The following is a 25040-nucleotide window of genomic DNA, read 5'->3' on the forward strand; positions in this document are numbered from 1 at the left end:
TTCTTCCAGAATTTTCAWATCTGTGGATTTGTCCCCCTTAAAACCTCTTTTCTACCCTTGTCTCCTGTCCCATGGAACAGATCTCTTTAATTATGCTGATGGGAACTACAGGCATACAACTATCTTTAGCAGATGACTTATGCTAGAGTTACATTTTAATTCTTTTTGACAGGTGATATGGGACCATAATCTAATAAAAAGAACAAGCATGTCAGTAATCACTCATTCTTTTCATACCAATCCAAAATGATAATGTGATAGAAGTTTAATTCTTCTTCTAATCAAATTCACTTTAACTAGTTAGTGGTTTCTGTGTAGGATACAGTATCAGATTTGGTAGACTTTCTGCCTAAATTTCTAAAGCTAATCTATAGGACTATCATACATCTGAATTTCTGTACATATATTCTTTTACTGCCCAGACTCTATATTCAGAAAAATTTGAAGATCTGTTAGAGACTTGTGAAGGTCCAGCTGGACTGTAAGTTTGGTTGGGTTACAGTATGTCCAGAACTCCCAGACTGTCCAGAATGCCCAGATGTGTCCACTGCACACAAAGATCAACTGCCCTGCTCACTTGCCACTCTACATAAGTGAAATTTCAGATATTAACCATGCAGACCTGGGCAGAAATTCAGCAGCCTTATAAATCTGTTTATCTCTACACTGACTGACAGGTAAATTTTACAGCTAGCAAGAAGTACATATTACTTAGATTCTGCTGATATTACAATGCTTGGTGCTGCTGCTATCTCCCGAGCATCTGCCAGCCTTTACACAGCACCTTGATCTCAAAGCACTTTCTAAAAGAAGCACTGCCAGCATCTCTGTTTTTGCACTTAAGGAAACTGAGAAAGMGGGAGGAGGCAAGCGATTTCCCTAGGTTAGCCAAGAGGCCACTGCTAAAAACAAARTAAGTCTCACGGATTCCCTATGGGAAGGAAATGAAGGAAGGAGGAGACAAAGAAACACTTACTGAGCTGTCTCTGGGAACCCAAATATTCAGTCCAACCCCAACTGGAAAATATACTGGAAATATATAACATCATGGATTCATCAGCTTAAAATAAAACACCACACTTTGGACAATGACATCTTTAAAAAATTAATCTATATAAAAGSGGAAGAAGTGCATGAGGTAGTAAAAAATGTTCTCTTCTACAGGATAGTTTTTTCCCCATCCGCCATGGAATGCAGTACTTCAAGCACTTTGAAACACAACAAGGCAAAAGCTTGAGGACAACAGTTTAGCAGACATTTTAAAACTCTAAGCTTTAGTATGTGTATTTGCATGAACTAGAACATCTTGCAGTGGAGAAGCTTGATTATGCACCTATAAAATGCCCGGTTTAATGGGATAGGTACTACTGTAATCCACATTTTCAGTGGAAGATTTCAGGTAAGTCTATAATTATAGGTATAAATTAGCTTACCTCTATAGCAGTAACAAGCTACAATGCTTTATAATAGCAAAGGAGCTGACTGAAAAAGCTTTAAGGCACAAATACACATTTAGGTACGAATCTCATATGAATAAAGTTAACTATCTGAAAAATACATAATAAGCTTATTCTGGAGGTATGGGTCTCCACAACGTCACTTTATTCATGGTACAAAGCCACAGTACACAGTCATGTCTGAGCACCTCATGGCATTGCTTTTTCTGTTCATTACTGAAAGGAGTGAAACCTGTGCYGTATAAATTTAAAAGAGATTCAAGAGAAGTAACATCCTGTAAAATGAGAGCACTGTTCCTGTGGCCAAGCATTTTGTCTGCAGGAGATGCGCGAGAAATGAGAGCTTGGAGACATTAGCAGTATTACTTCTATTGGAACTCTGCCCACACTCTTCAGTGAGGGATCCAGGCCTTACCACCCTACAGGTGTGCGTAAGTATATATACAAAAATATGTATATGCATATACCTATTATACATACATGTAAAATGAAAGTTTGTGCTAAAAAGAATTTACSAGGTAGACTAATACCAAGTCATAAGATGAGGCAAATGTGCCAAATGGGTGGGATGGGAAAGCGAGGAGGTGACAGTAACATAAGTATGTTTTTGTGTAGCCTAATACAGCACACAGTATAGCTCACCACCTGCTTAGCTGATATCAACAGGCAAATTTAACACCATTTTTTTCAGGACCTGCAGAAACAGTGAGTCACAGCTGATGATAGGTGGCATGGAAGACCCTAAGATAGGCTCCGATGACACTTTAGAAGAAAAACTCTTTCTAGTCTCAAAGAGATAGTGATGACTGTTTTCAGGAGGTATGTAACAAGGTTACTATCTCATGAGCTGATAACTAGTTCAAAGACATACAATAGGCTTAAGCCACATAAACCTTCGAAAAACATGTTAGGCTCATTTTCCTGCTTATTTACGTTATCATCTCATCTTTGTTTACATCTGAAATAGGTTCCATGTAGTTTTTTTTTTTTTTTTTTTTTTAACTTTGGTCAACATTATTTTAGCATCACTCAATGTACATTTTCAGTTCTCAGGGCCAGTTTCTCTGTCACCTGAGGACTGAATTTAATACAATTGGAGATGAGAGGCAAGATGCTGAGTTACCCTCTATATATTTTGACATCTGGAATGCGTCAATACAACAGACAGAACCTGYCTCTGCTACAGCATCTAAACAGTTACAGCTGCTCATCATAGCTCCAGAGATTTAAAGGGCACATGGACAACAGGCTGGCTTCTCAGAGAGCAAAACAGTGTAGGAAGACAATTGGAGGACTGTCAAAATAGCCTGGAGCACAGAAACTACTGTACAGGCATTGCTACAATTTAGCTTGCAATATAACTGCAAGGTGATATCACTTATGACTCCAGCAGAGGTAAATCATATCAGTATTTTAGTTACATCATACAGTACTCCTCTGTGTAACTGCAAATCAGTGTAACCTGGTTTACAGCAGAGTATATTGCTTGAGTATACAAGTACTTGTTTGCCCAACTGTTTTTTCTGAAAAAATCAGGATTGTAAGTCCACTATTACAGTTAAAGCTATCAATAGTCTACATAGAGAGTCYACACTCTACATAGAGATGGGCGCCACTCTACTGGATTTGGACTGGCTCAAGCTTCCCACTGGAGCTAATACAAGGCAGCCTGCCAATTACCTGCAAAAGATTCAGCTTGCTAGCTTCCTTAGTTAATCATAGAGAAATTACTGTTTATTCAGGTGATACGAGAAAGTATACAGAGAACGCTCCCAAGATGGAGAGATGAGTGATGCCAATGTCAAACATGGTAAGCAGGAAGTACGGTTGCATTGCACTTGACATGAATTTAACACTTACGGTAACAATTTGGTTTGGTTATTACTGAAACCTTACTTAAATGTTATGCAATTTCAGTCCTTAAAGGTTTAAGTAAGATTCCACTGACAAAATTTAAAAAAGAAAAAAAAGCATTTCCTTTATTCAGAAGTAGATAATGTTGACTGGTGTAAGTTTCCAAACACTATCTTGTACTGTTAGTACTGGAAAGATCTGTTATGCTTCTCACATTTATGGAAACAATCCTAGACAACAATATGGTACTATCAGTAATATGATCCTACCACATGCACYTGCAGCTGGTATTAGAATTTTTGAAAATGAAATTGGCTATGCAACCTGAGTGGATTTGCCTGGAGTGCTGTTACAACAGTGACCTCTCCTGGGCATAAGAGTCCTAACTTGGCCCCTGAATTCTGTCATCATAACCCTTACTCTCTGCCAGTTATCCCCTGCTCCCACAACTGACATGTCACAATGAAGATAAAACTGCACAGGCCTCTGCAATACAGTGATATGACAGGTAAATTTATTCCCCAAATAGTCACATCTTTCTCTAGTATCTAGAATAGACCAGTTTAGTGCACTGTTGCATTTTGAGCATCCGAGGGTGTCTTTGAATATTTGATACGTTCTATCAGTAAAGTAAGAGATGAGGTAAGACCTTTCAAGGATCCCTTCTGAGAATTATTCACGGCCACAATATGGTTTCCATTAGGTTTCACAGCCTCCTTCCATCACAAAGGCAGTAAGTTGGCTTTATCCTGCTGTTGCAATCCTTTCATTCTGCTGATTTGATTCTAATTCTCTTCTCCAACATCTGTTTAATAAAAGCCATCCACCCTAAAACAAGATTTTAATACTGCCCTGAAAAAGAATAGATATAGTGGAAAGATGTTACAAGAACTCAGAAATACAGACCAAGAGCTGACTTTTCAAAATGGCTTCAGTCTACCACATTTGTTAGCTCACTGAGTGCACATGTGCTAATTACAGCTTTAGCCTGATAAGTTCATAATAATGATGATACATCAATAGTCCCAGGGTAAACTGACAAGCACTGAGTATGTCCACTGCCATACTCATGGCAGACAAGATCAGAATACAGATCAGAACTCCAAGGCTCAGGAATGTTCCTCTCGTTTTCTTCCAATCTGTATTTTTTTCTCTAAAATATAGTTCTCTTTACAGTGAAACCTACACTGGACATCAGCTTCGTACTCACTTTGGTCTGGATTCATTTCCCTTTGGCATGTGAGTAATGATGATTACACTCAACAGTTCAGAAAGAATTCTAAATTCCTGCCAACCTGTAGAAAGATAAGCAACTCCAAAAAGCAACTTGGATAACATACAGACCAAATCACTCCCTGCCTTTCGCTCCACTGAGCACAGAAGGAGAGCAGGACAGCCRAAGTTTTAATATAGTAGTTAAAAGCCTAAACTAAGTAGAACGATTCCAAAACCRTCTTGCATATTTTCAAAATACAAATGTAATAAGGGAGCTTATTCCAGAGCAGATCTCAGTAACACCCTGTCTCACTTACTTGCTTTCTAAGTGTTGAAGGTCTCACTTGTTTTTCACCCCAAATTAAACTTTCTACAATGAGCTTAAAGAGGAAGGCTTTAGTACACAGTTTTCTCTAAARAGAGGCTGTTATAGTGGTAGCATATACAGGCTGAAATTGAGAACCCAACTACAAATATCTTCCAAATAATCTTTTGCAACATTCTTTATTTTACTACCAAAATCTGTGTTTTGTAGTTTGTAGGTTGATTGTACTACAGTCAAAGCTGTCACCTTGCTGCCTGTTGCTTGAAAATGTGGCAGTAGCTTGCACCTGCCATGAGAAATCCCTCTCTGACACTGCATCTCATGTCTCCAGCTTGTACATTGTCCCTTGCAACCTGGGGAACACTCTTCATCTCTAAAGAGTATTGAAACAGAGCTTGAATGTTAAGTAATTTGAGTAAGCTGTTAATATATCTAAAAATTTGCTGTTCCATAGGCAGTAGATATACTCAGTGCTAGTCAGTTTACCCTATTTATCTTCATTATTGTGAAAAAGTCAAGCTTATTAGAAAAAGGTTTGTAATCATGATAAACATGGAAATAAAAGTGCACATACAAAAACATGCAACAAAATATACCTGAGAATCATTGGCTTCCCTAATTGCTACATGAAGTTCAATCCCACAGCTTATCCTTCAACAGCAAGAGCTGAGTGCATGATTCCAGTATACACCTTTTACTCTAACTTTGATATCACATTCAGCATTAAGTTCCTTCTTTGATTTCTCACTTTTTCTTAGTTTACCAGGTACTCATCGAATAGAGGGAACTTTAAAGTAGGTTAATACCTACTTCAATTTCTTCCCAGCCCTCAGTTCAATGCTATCATTGTATATCYCTTCCATGTGTCAGTGAAAATGCAAATTAAAGACTAAAATCAATTTGGATAAAGCTTGCTGTGTTATGCAAATGCCTTTGCATTGCTTTCCTGCTTAAGAAATATAGTTTCCCCTGACATCTGCCTCTTTCCTCCCTGCTATGTAAATGGAACTTGCAGAGTTCAGTTAGTGTTATCTTTTAATCAAAGCATTTTCGGATTGCCAACTTGCACCATATATTGTAAGAAACATTTACTATACAGACATCACGCTAAGTTTACCCCCTTCTGTTTGTCCCTGGCTTTTAGTACTTCAGAGAACAAAAGTTAGACCAAATAACACTCCTGACACATACTGATAGTTCAGGAGATCCTAAACATCATTCAATTTATAGGGATGTCAATGTTTCTTTCTCTTTTTTTTTTTTTTTTTTTTTTTTAAGAACTGAGATAAGGATTTCCGCACCACCACCCCAATAAAAATCTAGACTTAATTTCTCGTTATAAAAAACCCCAAAAGGTACAGTCACATTGTATGTGTTGCCTGCCTTTGGCAGTCTTGTTTACCACATAAAGTTACATGGGGAAAGCAACACCTTCTCAATAAAGTCTGGATGCCCTCTGTGTGCCTATTTTACCAGTGTTGCTCTATTCATTTTATTTTAATTTGAAAATGAATAGATCTGGTGCAGTTATAAAAGGAAAATGAAAACAAAACTAGCTACATGGCATGCCAGAAAAAATAAAAAGGGCCATTTTAGCATCCTAGTGATTGTCAAGATGTTTCACCTGCCAACCATTTAAAACCCGATTGATCAAGTCACTTTTCTAAGGAGTACAGACTTCTAAAGCCTGTTACAAAARTTACTGGAACATAAGGATTACTATTTAGAGGTTCTGCACCTATAGATTTATGTCATTTGTGTATTTCTGAATCTATTACTATACCCGAGTGTCTCAGTGTCTAACATATGGATTAGAACATCTGTGAGACAGGGTACTGCTTCCATAAACAGGGAAATGAGGCACAGATTAAGTGACTACACCAGACTCATACAGGATGTCTGCAGCCCTAACCTCTGTCCTTCCTTTCCTCCTGCCTTCATTGACCCTGAGATTTACAGAGAGGTTTTTGCTTAGAACCCAAATGGCAGCATTTTGAGTCRGAAAATCCACCTAAGAGTATCTGAAGCCACCTTACTTACTTGCTGTGCCCCACAGCACATGAACTAGTATGTGCAACACCACTAACATGTCCAGCTGAAAATAAAGACGTTCCACATGTTATGGAAAGGGGCTGCAGAGAAACAACTGACCCTTGAAGACAACTGCTTGAGACATGCAGCTTCTCTGGACTAATGCTAGGGCTCAGCATTCATCATTAGTATGTAACTAAACTAGATGCTAAACTTCAGATTATATTAAGAGTTAAAGTGCTCTATAATCAGTCTCCTGTGAGCACTACATATGAAAATACTAAAGCAGTCCAATAATAACCAGAAAAGGGTATATTTGAAAGTAAGAAATGAACTGTACAAAACTCCCAGCTTATTCTTTTTTTGTCAACATTTTACTTTCTCCATACAGGAAAGCTCTCATGTAATGTACACACACAAACACACACAGATTAACAATCAGTGACAATAACGGACCTAACTCATAGCCCTGAATGTAGACAAAAAGTTGAGATCTGAATATTAGATTTGAAGATAACTTTTTCTGAAGTAATAAAAAATTGAAATCTTAGAACTCCCTAACATTTAATGAAAAACAAATCCTAATTTTTAACTGATAAACTCACATGTAGAAGATGTGAAATGGAGAGTTTCATTTGCCTATGTGATAAGGCACTACAATCACTGTGACCAACTGCTGCATGAGTAGTTTCACAAGTAAAACATGAAAAGCATCTGTGCAACTAGACAAATTAATTTCACTTTATGACAGATTAAAGTATGTCCAAGGTCTACACAGCCCATGAGTCTATACTTATGCTCAGTGTAAAATAGAGCAGGATTTTACTTGTTGCTACTTAAACAGAACATTCAAGAATATGGCTCTATCATCCAGTACAAAAATCTAAAATAAGCTGTTGTATGCAAGCTGCCCTAAACTCATCTACACTCATGGCTTTTTTTTGAAATTCATCCTTAGCTGGTAAAAATTGGTATAGCTCAACCAACCCTATAGTCCCGACCCTGTATTTCACATATGCCTGCTAAATACAGTCTGAGGCAGATCCTATGGTGTACTTTCGGCATATAGCCAATTTCTTGAGTTGTTTCTAGGTTTTGATATGTAAACTCATCTGCCATCGTGTTCTAATTAAATCCAAGTGCTGCAATATATTTCACAAAAGCAAAGACCCCTCATGTTTTGGGAAGGTACAGGACAGCAAATTAATCATAACTTCAAGAATACATTTAATCCTTCTGTGCCTGTCTGCAACTGTAAATTAAGGCTAGTTATAACTGTATGCACTATATATTGAATTGTGAGTTTCAGTAAGACTTCTAAACTGCCTTAGGATCCTACTACTAAAAATTTAACTGGGTAGAAAAGTTAGAGTCCTATAACAGCAATGCACTTGATCCTGCATTGGACTCCAATGCTATCTCAATTTCTCTAAACTTTCATCCAGCTTCCTTATAATCAATAGCCTTCTAACAATTTGTAATATTGAAATTTCATCTGAACAGATCTTTTCTTGTTTTCACACTTTTCCTCTAACCTTTCTGGGACTTAGAGCTGTCTCCAAAATCTATGTTCTACTGAATAGGTCCTCAACTCTCCTTCTCCTCGAAATCCCATATGTAGTTTTAAATTCCTTTGCAGTATTATGCAATTATATACACAATATATACAAATTATGATTATATGAATTACGATTTCACATTCCTGCCGCACAGCCAACTCCACATCGGCTAGGCATTCCCATGTTTTTCCTGCTATTAGAAGTTACAAAATAAGTCTCTGRATAGAAATGTCAAATAGCTAACACAAGATACTGCAAGAAAAATGCTTTCTAGTATCGTACTGCAGGTCTCAATGAGTTGAGAAGAACAAGAAAATCCAGAACCTTTAAAGCTAACTCCATTTTCTTGGTTATCTAGGTTAAAAACTTAGCTCTTTCTTCAATTTGGCCCAGTTATGGCACTGGAATAGATGCTATGATACTTTACACTAACATTGCCAATTCCTCTTCTACAAACTGATTCCTTCATGTGGTGAAAGGGAAGTCCTACAATCTGAATAAAAGGTAGAACCCCAAGCTAACAGATTTTTTCATACAGTGAACACCATAGACCACAGACATAATCCAACTAAAATTTTTGACAGGCATTATGAACCATGACAGCACAAGACGGTCACTGAATCCACCAGACAGACTGAATGGCAGTCTGATGTCACCCACAATTCCTCACTCTTCACACTTCAGTATCAAGCTCTGCGTGTTACTCAAAAGAGCAGATGCTCAAATCATTGGATTTTTGCTATGTATTAACAGACTCTGTCAAGGGTTAACTTGCCCTCCCTTTTACAGTGATGGAGGCAAGACGACCACAGAGCAGAAATGTAGTTCTGGGCTACCTACCTGACAGGAAGGTCATGAAAACAGACTGCAATTTCAGAAAGGTTTGAGAGCAGAGATACAAATAAGAGCTTCTTTTGCATCATTTCCCATAAATGTAAAGCAAAAAGAAATTTATAGATTTTACTGTGCTGGTTAAGACCAACTGTGACAACTGTGACAATTGTTCACATGTATAGCARGAGCAAAATGGAGAAGGTGAAGGTCAGTCTTCTGCTTCTTTCCGGGATCAGCAGTTTCCACTTCGAGTCACAATACGCCTGTCCCGAACATAAAACAAAGCTTTCAAGCACTTGTTATTTATAAAGATTTGCCTGCCCTTGACATTCTTGTAATCTTTTCTTTCCTCCAGCTTGGAACAGTGATAGCAACAGAGGAGAACAGAAAAAGTGTGTATAAAACTATTGGCAGCAAAAGCCAAGTATAGCAGAGAAAAATCTGATCTCTTTTGTTTTCTTGGGACAGGGCAGTATCACTGTCAAAGCTGGAAGGAAGAGAGTGCTGGGAAGGCATCAGATAGTGATCTGAGTTCAGTCAGTTGCTACTGGAAAGACTTAAATTGATTTGAGTAAGCCTCAATGCTCAGAGCACAAGGGAAAAGGGTGGCCAAGTATCACCTCATTTTCTCCCAAATAACTTCAAATCTCTTTCTCTCAGAACTCCATTACTCTAATTGCACAACTTGCATTAACTATCTTCCACCATTCTTTGTAATGCAAAGCCCTTTATTCCTCCCACTGGAAATCTCCCAATTTACAAATTCTACTTCAGTTCTCCAAGGCGATATTCTCCCAGCTACACCCTTCCTGTCCTGCTTCACTGGAAATTTACCATAAGACATGAAAAAGCCAACAAGTATTTTGGAAATGCAATCGATTTAATCAGAAGTCTTCTTATGACCTGTTGCAGCACCAGGTTTTCAAACAGTGACACAATAGACCCTAAAAATGGGTAGGGTTAAATTCTGCACTTGTACATCTCATAACAGATTTCAGTTGTTACTGATAATTTGACCCCTACTATGCACAAAAAGGACAATCAAGCACAGTAATAATTTGTACTACTGTCTTTTGTTCTAAAAACACCTCCCCACACACAAATCCCATAAACATTACTTTTTCTTCTTTACCAAGATTACCTATCTTTCAGTAAAAATCCCTCAAACCTCAAAATATGGCTGTAATTCTGACTCTAAAAATGCAAGTCTCCTTCCTGTAACTTAAATATCGTGCATAACACAACAAACCARCTTTCTAAACCAAGAACTGTTGAGTCAGAAATGAAATAATCCACTAATTGTGCTTTTCTGGAATGGATGACTGTATAATGTCCTAATCAGAAAGCTGAAATCACATTTGCATTTAGATAAAGGCTTATTTAAAAAGAGACAAGTATGAAAGGAGACAGAGACTATTGTGGTATTTCTCTGCATAGCATAATCATTTACATTCCTGATAATGATATTCAGATAGCGAAGCAAAGGCTGACCAAAGCCAATTAATCTTGCACTCYGCATTTGCAATCTTGTCAATTGACCCAGTGTATAGCTGTACCCATGATACTAGCATGACACTATGCCCCTGCTCTCAGATGTTTTTCTSCTACTGTGACTGTTTTTCAAGCAAGTCTCTTTGGTTCAAGAATTAAGACCTCAATCTCTTCAGGCTAGAGTTAAATGGGCTGCAGAAGCTGGGCTTCAGAAACTGAAAGTACTAGTTAAATGGCAACAAGAGTTATCTAAACTGTCACTGTTTATAGTCTCCCCTCCCCAATACACATTTCTTTGCAGGCTGGAGATGTSTTTTTCCTACTACTTCAAAATTCTAGTTCTGGTATTGGTTCTTCATAAGTCTCAGGTGTTTATGATTCTCTATCCTATCCAAACTTCATGACCTCTAGCATACTGATTTTACAGTACCTTTGTAAAGCAGGCACAGTACTATTACATACATTCCAATGCTGAGGAACAGAGAGGCCTGGATTCTTTCCACTGAATTTGAGTACTTCACTGATGTAAAATGAATTTGGAATACTGTCTTGCCAGCTCGCTCTGTAGTCAGCTGAGATGCTTACCTCTGCAGGGCAACTAACATCTTAAGGTGCTGAATATGAATGACTTAGTAATTTCTAGCAGAACAGAGCCAAGTTCCCACAGACTACCTCAGCATTTGGATCACTGAATCATCTTTCATGGCAAACTTATCTTAATCAGGTTCTCTGCTGGAGAATCCATCCCCGTTACCGTATCGCACAAAACGAAGCACACAAAACAGAAGTTAGATGGAACAGAAACTTGACATGGAGAGATAGAAGCTTTTGACACTATTTTGTATTATTAGCTCTGTTACTGAAGCTACCTAGGAATCCTGAAGCTGATGTTCAAGAATAAATACAGCAATAAAAAAAGAAAATCCTATCATCTCCCTGGGTCTTAGTACACTGTTTGGACTGAATCATGAAAATGGCTGAGAAATACACAGTGGATTTTGTAAAATAGCAATTGAGCAAACAAATCCTATAAAAAAAAAATCAAACATAAAAGCAAAGCATCAATTGATTAATACTAATCTAGTTTGAATTAGAAAGAACCTTGGAATACTCCCAGCAGTTTAAGTACTCATTTAACAGCAGAGAAGTGACCTGTCTGTTCAAAAGTATATGCAATATTAAAGTATTTCAGGAATTCTGTGCTCATTTGAAATTTTATTCAATCATTCAGCTTGAAACTAAGGCATCTCTACAGTTATCTATAGTGTCAAAATTATTTATCCTCTTTTAAAATGCAAGTCTAAACATCTTGTAATAGACTGAGGAAAAACGACATCACCAGCAGACCTATTATTACAAATTCAGAGCCAAGCTCTCTAACCTGACTCATAAGGTCCTCACTAGGCCTGACGACATTAGTATGAATAAAGCTTCCAAAAATGCTATTTGTGCAAGATGAGATGCTAAGATTTTCTGCACAAGGTAACAAGCAGACTGGCAAAATAAAAAGTGGAAGCCTCTTGAAGCCTCTTTAACCACAAAAGATCTTGGTTCAGATTCTGACACTGGTCTAGGAAGACACTTGAGTAGACTGTTACTACCCAGTAAGATTTTTATTCTTTTATCTTAAACCTCTTYCAGGTTTCACAGCCTCCTAGACGGTAACTGCAGGAAAGGCCTATGACTCTGGACTTGGACTTTTTACAACACACTGCAGTAGAGAGCAGACTTCTTTGTGTAGTAACCGTCTTCTTTGGTTATTACCCTGTGCAATATATCTTCTTTATCCCACTGTAGGTCACAGGAGACTGACTAGTGCATTATGTCCAAGGCCAGCTCTCTGGGTTCTGCTTCCCTAGGCAAACCAGTAAGTACCATCCTACCAAGTCACATTTGCTCATAGAGTTACTGAATGTTTTGCTGCCCTAAGCAATGTAGATATACATCTATCCTGCCCCGTAGATATATGCTTCCTTTGTAGGGGTGAATATGTACAATGCTGAAGTCACATTCTAATAAATGCATCTCTCCAGCATGCTGGGCTTTTATTAGGATCTACTGTTTTGACATGATCATTTCTGACGAGCTGTGTGGCCTGTCATTATTGTGGATTCTGCCCTTTCCAAGTATGATCTGTGATGTCCTACTGCATGAATAATGATAGCCAGACATTCTTGTTCTGTTCGTTTCTATTTTTATTCTCTGAAGCTTAATGCTTTGCTAGATGCATAAGGCAGAGAAGCAACACCAAACAATGCAACAATAGCACATTTTAGAGATTCAATCTTGCAATGTAAAGTTAGCACTATACAGTGTCAGTAGAGCATATGGGAGATTAGGAACTGGCTGACAGATCTCAAAGATCTGTTTGTTGATAGGAAGTCACCATTGATTCGACATACCTCAGGCAGTTCTGCAGGCAACAGGATTAGGCCTAATGCTATTAGATGCTCTTGGCAGTGGTCTCCCAGTAAGCAAAACTAATTGGCACAGCTTGTAGACGACACAGACTGACGACAAGGCAATCAAAATTGATGGTAAGTTTCTGGATAGGTTAGGCCCATTCCAAACTTTGTGTCTAAACATTATACAGTGTACAGGTTATAGCTACGCAATAAGGAACTATATCCTAGAATAGAAAAAAGAGCTAGAGAATCATAGCAAACAAGCAACAAAACATAGCTCCCAGCAAGCTACTATGCAAAAAAAAGGAGGAGAGGCATAAAGTGATCCCTAAACACAAAAATAAGGGAGTTATGAATAAAAGTAACTACCTTCATAAGCAGAAGGATGCTTCATTTAATTTGTATGTCTACATTAAAAAAAGAAAAGGCATTAAGGGGGCAGAAAGTACCTTCAACTGAGTCTTAGAGCTCAATCTTTAGCTTAAAAGTGTGCCAATGTGATTAGAATGCATATGTTCCTTCACATGAAGGAACACTGAAAATTAAAAGGCTCTTTAATTTARAAGACAAAAGTAAAATCTGAATCAATAGCCAAAAGCTGAAGCCAAGTCTGAATAACAGAATTGCCACAATTTTCTAATGACAAAAGTGAAATAGTGGAAACCCTATCAAACAGCCTCCCTCCGCCCCCAAAATGTCTTCTGATCAGCCCCTTTGTGCAGTATGCTGTAGTCTATGAGTACCCATTATTTACAGCTAGGCAGATCAGCCACCCTGAGGCACTGAAAGCCAAACATCCCAGACACATCATCTAGTGCATTGCAGTTACTTCTTGTAGGCAAAGACTATTTCCTAAAAGTATCAGAATACATGTGCTATTCAACGCACATTCATAACTAAGTACTTTGATCATTCCCATTTCTTGCATTTGCCACTACCAAACAATCAACGCAACTCATCCTCATGAAGGTTTCTAGAGCAAAGTAAACTGTGACCCGGATGAAGCATTCTTGTGACAGCAGCCTGTTCTGGGCTATCAGAATCGCAGAGGATCCACTTTCCCTTATCTTGTTGGCACCTAGAGTACCAGGAAGCATGTTGGGTCCTTGGCTGCCACTATCTTAACAATTCATCCAGACCTCAACCTGCCACTGAAAGTCCACTGTAAAAGACAAAATGAAAAGCGCTTCACACAGATGAACTGCCCTGGCAAGCAGCGCGCAGCCTGTGAGCAGCACAACACAGATGCATTAGTACAACACAAGTTGTCTAATAATCTGCCTTAATACAGAGGGTCCAGGATGAAATTTTAACAACAAGCAGAGTCAGATTCTAGCTTTAAATCCTGTAAATGCAGGAAGGTTACCAAACAATGTGCTTTTAACACAATGATATAATCRGCAAGCCCCTGCACGACTCCTTAATCCAGAATCTAGGCCATGTATTTTAAAACCCTTAGCAGAGATGCTGTTCCTAAGAGTGGAGAAAAGAGCAGAAAGCAACACCAGCATTTCTGTTCATAATAAAGAACGCTTCTGTAGACACAACTTTCCTGACATTTAGAGATACTTAAACTCAGGTTTCTAGTTTATAAACAGGGAAGAAAAGACATAACCTACCAGTAGATTTGCTGGTCAGGCTTCCCCCAGGAAGTGGACTGGCTCCATATGCTTTCTGAAGGGGAAGACTGTAAGAAACCAGACTGTTAAAAAAAAAAMTGGACATAAAGCTCATTGCTTCCATAAGAATAACATACAACATGGTGTTATCCTATCACTTAAGTCACACCACTTTTTGTGCATACCACTGTACAAATAAGCATTTATCTGGTAGCACACCAGTTTCAAACTACAAGAAAAATACCAAGAAAATAAAGAAAATTAGCATCTCTGTCCGACCTCAATGCCACGTTTGGCGGAAATAAGACAACTGCTTAAAGTTTACTTCCTGGGTCTTGTCAGTGTTTTATCAGAATTCATACTTCAATGCAAGCTTTCATTACAGAACAATACACTGGATTAATGCTCTGAAAACAGAACAGGGAAAAGAGCCATGCTCTTTTGCACTGCACTTGGAGGTAGTTGTAAAATCACTTTCACTAACATTTATTCAAGGTAACATTGCACAACCAAGTTATATGTATGAGAGCAGCATGAAGTCAGTATGTGTAAGATAGTCAAGTATTCACACTCTCTGATCATCTAACTCCATGCTTCCCCCTACAGCTAGCTCACAAGAACTCAGTTACCACAGTTTGAGCCTCCCTTAAGTGTTCAGAAAATACTACAATGGGCCTAGATTTTTCTTCTGTGCACACTTGTTCTTGGTACAGGAGGACGACTGCCTCTGCGTAGTCAACTATGATAGCCCTTATGAGCTCAGACCCGTGGTTCTTAATGAAGCTGTTCATTAACTGAAATAATTCATTGTTACATTTTTAATCATGACTCCATGTCCTTTGCCAATGTATTTTGTCATGCTTCCTGACTATTTGGGAAAGAGTGAGACAGGCTAAAGTTTATTTTAATTTTATAGGCTCACTTTGATAGAGCAGGACTGCACAACCAGTCTTTAACAAAAGAGTAAAAAAAAAAAACCTAATATTTCAAACAAGCAACTACCAATTAGGTCAGAAAGGGCCTACTTGGGAAAATGAGTACTAAAGTTCAATGGAAAGACTAGAGGCACAGAAAGGTAAAGAGACTGAATTTATGAGAAGCAAAAGGATATTGCTGTGATCCACACTATTGACTAAAGATCAGTATTTTTATTGCGTTTTTTTAAGCCAAAAATATGCTTTTATCATTCCTTCAGTGCAAAGTCTGTATGTAGTCTAGGAGAAACCAAATCTAGAGTTCAACAGAGCTTTCCAGTATAACTCTTCACTTTGTTGATCCATTGTGGCACGTCCTTCTCAGTCGTCGCTATACAGGCATAATCCCTACAGTAATCTTGACAGGACTTGTACAATGTCCTGGCATCCACAGTTCATCCTGTAATCATCCTTCCCAGCTTACACTACCCTTTACAACAGTATCAAGAACAACCTGCTCTTGTTATCCCAAGCCCACACCCGCTGCAATTTAACATCTTCCAATCCTTTGCCCTCAATCCAAGTAACTGTGAGTCAAAACCTTCCATAGTGTAAACTTGTCTGTGGCAGAATTATACTGTGGGTGAATTTGGCCCACTGTCTTGAGTGGAGTACATGCCTGTTCATGGGGGAGATGTTTATAAGCAGCAGTATTACATTTAAGTCTAGGAGTCTAGCCTCTTAAAGGGGATTTTAACTTGTACAGTTCACTCATCAGGGACTATTAGCATACCAACACTTAATCACATGGACAGATGCCCACCATATCTTAGGAACATTTGTGAGGTCTTAAAGTCCTATCTCAAATTTTCCTCAAAAACCTTACTGTCACTATAGCCTCAAAAAAATCTGTTTGGAAAAACAAACAAAAAAAGTCTGACTAGCAGCAAGCTTAAGAGATCCCAGTCCTGCAACTGGTTTGTCYCGAAATAAACTGTTGGCTGCACTGGGATTTTGCAGAGGAGCACTGCTCAAAACCAACTAGGGTGAGACTCGCACATTCTCCCTGCTGTGGTTGTTGAAGGAACAATATCACCTCCATTCTTTCAGGGAATCATTTTCCTCTACACTTAAAAAAAAAAGTTAAGATATTCTCTTCAGATGAGAAGAAAAATCTTGGAGCAAGTCCATAATTCATGAAATGGGCACCTGGCTCCAGAAAGGGCTACTTAACAATTGATTCTAGCCTTTCATGATTTGACTCAATAGAAAAGACAGAGGTGATGAAAGCTATGGCTGATGTAGCAGTAGCAGATCTTACTGTAACATATTTAAATTACAGGAATTACTGGTCTACCTGTTTGAGAAGATGATTAAATGTGTTTTCTGCATTAGCTCAATCCTTGCTGCTTCTCTCCTTTTATGATTTAATATAGGCTTCCAAAAGGAAGATAGAAGCCATAAGTTGGAAAAGGAGAGTTTTGCAAATTCCAAACAGGTTTCTAGAGTCCACTAATAGGTCAGACTTTCAACAACATCAAGCTGGTATGTTTCCACTGACTTTAACAAGCCTACAATGATTTATGCCAGTAAAGGATTAGGCATAATAGGAGTTGAAGCAGCTAAGAAAGAAGTTGTGCAGCTAAAAGAGCATCTATGCATCCCAGCCCATCCTGTATTGCAGATCCTTGGTCACTTATTTTGATGGTAGTGTCATGAACTTGATTTAGATGAGAATAGCAATTAAGTGTTGAGAATTCCCCAGTTAATGTTACTTCCTTTCCTGTTCCCTCCTTCATAACCATCTACATTTAAATCACCATCAGTCAGAATAACAAGCCACACAGTACTTGAAGAAAAAACATTAGATTTAAGAAATGTGTAGCTATTGCTTAAAACAGATGATCTGCTCACAATTATTAAATATAGCATTAAGCAGCGATATARTACATATAATAGCTATATTGCATTGCAGCATTCAAAACAAAAGGTAATATTCTTTCTTTCCAACTTAATCCCTTTGAATTTAAGATCAGAATGCTGGAATAGACTCACTTTCACTTGTCCCAGCATCTTGCAAGGACTTCCAAGCAAGAAAGGGTTTTTAATCTAAGTTCTACAATTAGTCCCAGAAAATTCAAGCAGTCCATTAAATACTCCTTACCAAATACAGAACTTCCAAATCTAGTTATCTACTCAACCCAAATATCTTTAGCCTTACTTTCCAGAAAAAGGACAGACACAAAGATCAAATATAAGCTTGCATATAATACATCAATAGCAAAGCCAAAAATGGATCCTAGGTATGTTGTTGGTCAGGCTAAAGTGTTGAAAGTGGATTCTTTTCCCTTTCCAGCAGACAGCATATTATCAACACTTTAGTGACTGAATGTTGCAGGACAGTTCTTCAGACTGGCAAAAGCACTTGCTRGAAAGAGCTGCCTTAATTTTCATCTACGATTCAGATTTGTTTACATTTTGTGGAACCTCAGGAAAAGGGGGATAAAAGCTTCAGTTCAACTGAAATCATGTTGCTAACCTCCAGTGCTAATAATTAACTAAATTATGCTGAATTAATTTGATGTAATTATTGGGGATGGTACAAAGACAGTGGCCCAGAGAAAGTTTGAGAGACAGGAAGAACAGAAGTCTTCACAATACAAAATACTCCATAAATAGCATCCTTTTTTTTGCCAAAATGAATCAAATACATAAAATCAGTTCATTAAAGTCATCTGGCTTCACTCAACCCTCCAAATTACCCCAATGCCCAGACAAATAGCTGTGAAATTCAGCAAGTGAACTAGAATTAGAACATGTCATGATAAATTTGACACAGCTCTCAGTACAAGTGTCTTTACCCATCCTATCATCTAAACAATACAGATTTAATAACATATTTAAAGAGAGCCACAATGCTTTCACTTTAACCAAAGAACGTTTGTCATAGTGGTGTTCATAAAAAAAACCCACACTGACACAATCTGGAGAATGCTTATGGAGTCTTCTCAGTTGATCTGCAGTTTTTAATCTAGCATTTTAAACTAAGTAAGTCTGAAAAAACAAACAGACTCCAACTATAAAAGAAGCATCCTTTTTCCCTTCCCCATTTAATATTTCTGTGATTTACTCTGGAAAAAAGACACAGAATTGAAATCCTTTGCAATGAAAATAAACATGGTTTACTGAGGTGTTCATAATTTTCCTCATGATRTTAAAGACGGTAAAGCATCAGGAAGTTTTTTAAACTGGAAGACAGGCAGAAAGAACAAGAAATTCTAAGCAAATAAATGCTTTAAGTGCCACCAGAATCTCTTCATGACTCTTTTCTCCCCCCACTCCAGGAAGAAGCGTACACAGATTAGTGGGATAATTCCCCTTACAGTGTACTTTACTATGGACAATGGATGTACTTACCAAATAAAACTCAAATAAGATAGAACAAATACTGCAGACAAGTTAAAGACATCAGCTTCTTACTACTCAYGTTAAAAGCTGTTATCAGTAGTATGTCTTCTCCCATCTGCGAGCCTGTCTACCTTGAGCACAGTTTACAACACACCAGTAAGCCTGCGGCAAATGTTTCATTGCCACATTTCTATCAAACTGCATTGAGTGTTTGGATTTAGCACAATAGGTGGGCTATTGTGCCGTTGTAAAACAAATCTGAAGATAAAAAATTTTGGATTACTGCATCAAAATATTAAATTTCACGGCTCTGAGTCAGTAATATTTAAACATGAACAATTTGGTGTTTTATCCTGTCTAGCTTCAGTTTGAAATAATGTTTGATTTACTTCTGTCATAATCCAATAAATACAAGCTTCCAAACTTTTATTGCATCCTTATTATCCTTTGTGACAAGAATAAAAATATTACCTCTACCATCACCAATTACTTCTGAGAAGAGATTCCAAGTGCTAAACTGTATTAAATGAATAGTATTTCTTATTTGATAAGTAGGAGCTGCTGGTAGACCTACAGATCGTATCTGCATCAAGAGTTCTGCTGATTTGCAAACACAATTGATCTTTCAGAACTCATTTTAATTTCCATCAGCCTCCTACCAGACTCATAACTCCAAAGCAAGCTGTATTACAGGCATAATTTATGCTCTGGATTTCAACAGATCATTTTCTGCCCAGCTCTGAGAAGGCAAAAAAGGTCCATTTTTCATGGGGAAGCTGCTAATATATTTTCCGAAGACCCAAACCAATTTTCTTACTTAAAATGTAGACTTTTCCAAAATAATTAAATATATTAAATTTAACGCTCTTTTACTGTGATGAATTGAAGTCTCCTATTTTATAGGGAKAACTACTGAAAATTCTCTATGCCTATTTATATCCCAGCCTACTCAGTTTTGTAAATGTAAACCTTTTCTGAACACCAAATTTTAATGTATAGCTCTCAAAACTAATTCGACTGCTCTCAAAAAGTTCAAAAGAACAGTTAATCAAGGTTTTATAGAACTGTCTATACCAACAGAAAACTCAGTATTTGTTAATGCTAGGTTGTTAACTTAAGTAGTACAGTAGAGATGAAAAGGTAGAAAAATAATGTAAAAGACTGATCCACAGTCCCTTATGAGAAAGCAAATGATATTTTTATATAGTGTGTGTATATATATATATATATATATATATATACACACAGTATATGTTGCCATATACCTAACATAAGAATCCGGAATACTGGTATTGGATTGGTACTGAAGTTTGATTTGGATGACTTTTCTGCCTTGGATTCTCCAGACAAATGCCTAATACCACCATAAAGAAAACAAACTCACTTGTCCAAGTTCTTGACTGATGTAAACCAACCTACTTCTATCGACTTCTCGAACTAACAATTTTTGCTGGCAACCTAAAAAAATACCTGTGCCTGTGTTTTGTGATAGCAGTGGAGTTCCTCCAAAGCTACACTAGAGTAACAGAGAAGAGTTATTCAAGACAGAACAACACTTGTGCCACAGAAAAGCTCTGTAAGGGTTAATTCGTGTTAATTCATGTTTCAAAATACTTCCAGCATATAAGCACTCTAAGTACTCTGAAGGCCTTCTACTGGTCTACTAGCATTTAAAGCTTTATAAAGAGATTTTTCAGATGCTTTGTTCTTATTTTTCCATTGTAGTTTAAGTCAATTTTGCTAGGTCTATTTCACAAATTATGTTTTCCCTAGTTTTTTCTATTTTTCTGCTTAGTTAGGTAACTTACTCCCCCTCTTTATCATTTGGTTTGGTTACCTCTACAAAGAAACCCTTATCTAGCAAGGCAGAACCCCTACAAATTACATTCAGAAGTAACAGAACAAAATATCCAGTTTCTGCATATAAAGTTGCCACAGAAAACTTGGAATTCTCCACTTGATTGCAGGACCCAGAAAAAAAAATCCACTATTAGCAAATTCAGCCATCATGCCAATGGTTTTGCTTCAGCCAAAAGGCTGAAAAAGTGAACAAAGCTAAGCCATTTTGCTTTATCTCAACTTTAGTCTTARTAATTTAATGATGTTTTGAGAAAAAACAACTAATGAACCATTCCTACATCAAGATAACAAGCATATAACAGATCTCAGATGACTAGTCAATGAGAATTTGGCAATTAGATCAATTCCTGCAAGTGACTTGGTTAAGACTAAGAGCTGAGTTGGCAGAGACATGTCATTTAAGTTATTTCAGCAAAAATTTAATTTCAGCAAAAATTTAAGTCAAGTTAGTGAGCAATCAACCAGCTCAGCTTTGAATTGTAAAAGGGGGGGGGGAGAACAATCAAAGGAAAGGGCAGGTGACAAGTCCAGCAACAAGGTGGGAGGGAGCATAGGTAGTAACTTTAGCCAGCACTGAAGGAACTAAAGGAGCAGTACATGGTCTAATATATTATATTACCAGGTTGGTGTGAAGTGGTTTTAGAAAGGGTGTTTGCATAAATGACAAGTTCATCAGCTTTTCCCTGACACCAGCCCATGCCTCCATCTAGAACTCCCTCTTCTCACATCCTCAACCCTGCTTTTCATTCTGTCGTCACTGACTTGATTTTCCTTTTCATGGATTTTTCCTTAAAAAAAAAAAACATTACTGCCTTGATTGTCTATTTTCAGCCTATATTTAAGAAAACCTTTTGGTTCCATTTGCAGCCACATCCTGTCTCTGCCTYCCCCTCTTTTTGTTCCTAAATATAAGGCTGATGCAATTTGATGTGACATGACAAAATAGCACATTTGCAACTGCAGAAACTTTTTCTCAACAGCAGTAACTAAAGGGAGTAGATGAAACATTGCTGAAATCTGTTTATTTAGCCGGGGTGGGGTGGGGGGGGGGAGAGAAAAAGCTTAAAAGAGGACTTAAAGGATGCTGAAGTGTGTGAATACATCCATGAGTGCCTTTTTACATGTTTTCTTATTCCAACAGGAAACAGTAACTCAAAACAATTTAATCAATTTAGAAAGATAAAAGGAGATATTTCTTTGGACTCTATATTCTTAACCAGTGATGGGGGAAATCACTTAACCTATTTCCTTGAATTATAGTAGTACCATGTAACCTGTTGTTACACATGAGAAAACAAGGTCATTGAATCTCAAACTTCAGTTTCACACATTCACAAATTGAGTCATTGATTACAGAGAAATTAGATGCTTAAATAGCTTTAAGGTTTTGCATTGCGATGCATCATATCAGATACATACTCACCTTTACCTACAGCACATAGCTGTAGCACCTTTACCTCTCATTGTCACACAGGATTTCAGCAGTAGATCAGGGCTCTGAATGCAGAGACTTCAGCAGGATTCATATGGTGGGTTAGAATCAGGATTCTACAAAACTTACAGGGTAATTTGTTGTGATTGACTTTGCTGCACGGATCCACTGCATATGCTTGAAGCAGGACCAGATACCATCAGCTTCCTGCACTGTGTTCCATTATGGATAGAATCAATAGGACAGGACACAGGGATCTGATAATACAATGGTGAGTCTTGACATGCACTAAACATGAGGTATTCCAAGTACAGCGTAATGAGGTAGAGTAATACCCCCTCCATGCTTCTTCCCCATAGTAGAGCCCTCCGAGTACGTTCAATCAACAAAAAAAGTTTTGATTAGAGGTGGGGAAGATAGCAAGTTTTTGCAGACTATTGCTACCGGCTTTATAGTAAAAATCCCTAAAATAAAGTTTTGAAAGGAAAAAAACAAAAAACTTTCAGATCTTAGAGCTTACAGACCTTAGTCTCTTAAATTTATTAGGCTGTAAAGGGATATCTAGAACACTTGAAAGCCTAGAGCTATTCTTGTTTTTAGAAAGTCACTTCAGTTTACTAAATCCATGTGAAGAATTCTCATTAAGGTATTGATAGATGTTCCATAAAGCCACAAGACTTAACAGATACAACATGCTTTTAAAAAATAAAAATAAAAAAGAACTTAAGAGAATCATCTTTTATTTCTTTGTTTACTTGAGGCTATTCTTCTAAATCAGTCTGTAATTGGCACTACCACTCTACTTAAAACTGGCAGACCACATTTCAAGCAGGCTCTCTTCCATCTTAACAGAGATGGCATCAAGGATAGGGCAGGCCAAAAAAACAAAAACAAAAAAAAAAAACACCCACACACAGTTTGCACAGCATGCTTCAGTTTCTATGGGTCAGATTAACAAAGTCATCAAAATGACAATGCATATGTGCATATCTGCCATGAGAATTAAGGAATACACCACCATAATCACCACATAGCTAGTTATCAAAGGTTTGATTAAAATTAATCCAGATATTTGAAAAGCAAAAATGGCTTTGACAAATCAAAGATACAGCTCTCATGAACAAGCAAGAGATTGTCTTCATCCCTGAACAACTATCAGTAAGGTTCTCTTGGCAGAAAACTGTTTAGCACCCATGCCAAATATTCTGCCTAATAACTTAGCTAGGTGAAGATGTTGGCTATATAACTTGTTCTAACTTTTGTTCTACAGGCTAAAACACTATGCCTATAGCTTTTGAAAAAAAAAAAAAAGAGCACAGATATGAAGAGCTCACTGCACTTTTCCATTGGTGCAAGTGTCAAATGTTTAAAGGCACTTTTAGAAATATGGAATTTGTCAATAGCAACATGTGCAACTGTTAAGTACAGTGTCAGAGTGTTGTGTCCAAAGGATCCTAAAGTACTGCTAGAACAAGGTCAGAAGTATAGCATTCTTCCATTTCCAGACTATCAAAGGCTGCTTCCCTGCAGCAACTTACCAGAKAGAAATCAGCATGCTAGATCGTATGCCCTGCAAAGTATATGTACAGCCCAGTTGCCCCCAAAACCACACTTCCTAGTTTACAGTATAAAAAGCAGACAAGTCTGTTCCTGTAAGCAGCCCTAATAAACAGTAAAGGTATTTTAAGTGGTCCTGCTATGTTATTACAGCATCTGAAATTCAAGCAACTGTTGTGCTAAATGATAGCACCAAGACTACCATCTTGTGTCATTAAAATAACAGGAGAGATTTTCACCCCTCAAGTTCATTCCTCCGGCTTCTCTATATAAAATGTACGGTAAAGACACTGTATTGATATTCAAGTTGTTCTATTCTCAATCAAATACAATAACACAAGCAGATTCCCTCTACCATRCCAAGATTGCTTATCAATTGTAATCCTGATTAAATGCATCTTTCAAAATATTGTCATCTTTGGTATCTTTACAGACAGTTCACTGTAAGGATTCTGATAGAGAATTTATCARYGAGGTTGGAGGAATACAAAACTGCCACTACAAAATCACACCTGCAGGTATGTACAGTCATAAAAAATCTGAACTTCATTTTTACTATTGGCGGGGGGAGGAAGGGAGGAAGGGAAGTAGAGAACTTACAGCCTTCAGAGCAGGCTAACTTTAATTATCTTCACAGATTAGGTCTAAGTCCRACAGCAACCTAGAGATCTGCAGAGAAGAATCAATTGCTCATTATCTGCTCCTCCTCAACTTACTAAACCTACTGTCGATGAAGAAACGCAGAGAAGCTCATCCACACCACAAGTCTATCATTCTCACACTGAGAATCTGGATGACAATCTTGATCAAGATGCATTCACTCCCCTTGTTCTGCACTCAGCCTTCTCTTTGCATTCCTTTATTGTCTTTTCCTTATATTACCTAAGTTATTTGACCTCATTTTCAAGCTCCTGATAGCCTGTTCTTTCCCTACTTATCTCTGACAGCTATGGAATTCTGCTTCTAACAAGCCTATAACACTAACTTCCACCATTTACTTGTAAAAATTTAATGTATTGATTATCTATGTCCTGATACCTCAAGAATTAAGATGCAACTGTTGAAATAAAATACAATTT

The 25040-nt window shown here is 37.6% G+C and overlaps 1 protein-coding gene across 8 annotated transcripts in view; it reads right to left on the minus strand.

Moving 5' to 3' along the window:
* LYRM9 (LYR motif containing 9) overlaps positions 1–25040 on the minus strand; it is a 43394-nt gene that overhangs the window by 5370 nt on the left and 12984 nt on the right. For 2 of the 8 annotated variants that reach the window (XM_085310743.1, XM_085310742.1), the window contains one exon: positions 3961–4163. The exons of 3 other annotated variants lie outside the window; for them this stretch is intronic. The gene's annotated coding sequence lies outside the window, so the exon portion shown is untranslated. Of the gene's footprint in view, positions 1–3960; positions 4164–14790; positions 14859–25040 lie in introns of all 8 variants that reach the window. 3 more of the 8 variants (XM_085310741.1, XM_085310738.1, XM_085310740.1) reach the window with 2 other exon arrangements.

This window comes from Rhea americana, unplaced genomic scaffold, assembly GCF_003343005.1.
Source record: "Rhea americana isolate MKP2758 unplaced genomic scaffold, rheAme1 scaffold_325, whole genome shotgun sequence".
Lineage (NCBI taxonomy): Eukaryota > Metazoa > Chordata > Aves > Rheiformes > Rheidae > Rhea > Rhea americana.